We start from the raw sequence: 1,907 nt of genomic DNA on the forward strand, positions 1-1,907 counted from the left end.
GGGAGAATAGTAAATTACTGCCTCCAGACTAGTTCTCATGTGAACCCCACACAGGCTATTTGATTTAATATGTTAGGATCTAGTCAAGTAATACCACATTTAAACTTGTCTTGCTTTTGCTTTTGTTTTTTGCCAAATATGGTGATTGAGAAGAATAAAAAATAAATTGACAAACAACTTTGTGCTAGAGGGATCCAAAGGGACCAGAAAAACCCCAGAATTATCTTGTGGAGGCTGGGCCCCTTGTAGTACTGTCTTATCCCGCTGGGTAAGTGTTCCAGTAGCCCATGGGCATCAGTATACCCTAGCGCTGTTGTGAGAGGCTGTGTTTGGCTTCAGTGAATTTTTTTTTTTGGAGATTCTTTCAGAGTGTTTGCCCATTTCATGATGGGTGATTTACACAAACAACCTGCCCACACCGCGCTGAGTGTTCAGCAGTTTTTGGCCAAAAACAGCATGACCCCTGTGCCTCACCTCCCTATTCACCTGATCTCGCCTGAACGACTTGTTTTTGTTTTCCAGATGAAAAAGTCCTCAAAGGGAAACCTTTTTCCAATGTGCAAGAGGTGAAACAAAAAAACAGCAGACACAATAAAAGGCATCAAAACTGATGAGTTCAGAAACTGTTTTGAGCAGTGAAAAAAAGGGTCTCGATAGGTGTATTGCATCAAACAGAGAATAATTTGAAGATAAGTGAAGTTTAAACATGTAAGAATAAATACATTTTTCTTTGTATATACACAATTTTAAAATAAATTCCATTTTTTATTTTGAATCCCCCTCGTATTGTTTTAAATGATTACACAATATTGTGGTTGAACACAGAACTAATGGACAATTGGGGAGACCCAAACACGGTGGCAGAAAGGAGGTCTTTGAGTGCTTGCCCGAAGATGTTATTGGGAAACTATTGTTTACTTACCAGACTTTGAAAATCAAATCCTTCCTCAAGTAGCCTCCGGTGTTCAGGACAATAAATAAAGATGTGCTGATGGAAAACATGTAAAAAAACAACTTGTTACAGCCCTTAAAATAACAAGGGATACATTCAGCTTAAAATAGAATATTCCAGACTCATCACGCCTGTCCAACAGAACACTAAGCTCAAAGCTGAATCCACAGGTCAAGATGCCCCACCAGCTGAAACTCAGCAGGGTCCCGGGACCAGGGCTCTTGCAAAACTAGATAACGTCTGGCTTTGGATGTAACCCTGGGCTCGTTCGTGGAAAGGCGGCCGCTCCTCTTCCTGACTTGGGAGTGCCTAGAGAGAGGGACTCAAAGGGACAGGCCCGGCCAGGGGACCGAGGAGAGGGCTGCACAGTGAGGAGGAAGAAGAAGGAAGCCAGGAGATGGCAAAGAGGGTCTCGTTTCTTAGCCAAGGTCTTGTGGGGCCGTGGTGGGAGAAGTTGGCTTGGAGCTGTGCTCTTCTCTCTGGGAAAAACATTCAGTTACCTCCATCTCAGGGGTTTAACCCAAGCTCTGATGATGCCCCAACTTTCCTCACGTCTTCCACAAACTTCATCTTCTACCCCTTTTCCCCAAGACACCCCATTCCTTTTTCTTCCCACTTAAAATCCTGTTTCCATAAACAACCAAGAGCAGAGCTGGTCCTCCTGGAAACTTATCATCAGAGCTTTGTCAAACCACACAGAAGCAGGCAGAGGGGCTTAAGGAAATGCTCCCATGGGAAACTCTGGGAAGAGAGTGTCTCCCTCAAGAGAGGGTCCACACATCAGCTTAAAGGACATCAGACATCCTTGTGCATCTCCTAGTCAGAGCCCTTAGCTGTGACGGAATTTCTCACAGGATACTGGTGTGGCCACGTAGGACTATGTTACGTGAGGGCTTCCAACTTTTTTTCTCAATGAGCAGATTCATGCTTTTATTCCCCAAGAGCTGTGTGCTTT

Source organism: Carlito syrichta, unplaced genomic scaffold, assembly GCF_000164805.1.
Source record: "Carlito syrichta isolate Samal-C Ts95f unplaced genomic scaffold, Tarsius_syrichta-2.0.1 Scaffold308681, whole genome shotgun sequence".
NCBI classification, from domain to species: domain Eukaryota; kingdom Metazoa; phylum Chordata; class Mammalia; order Primates; family Tarsiidae; genus Carlito; species Carlito syrichta.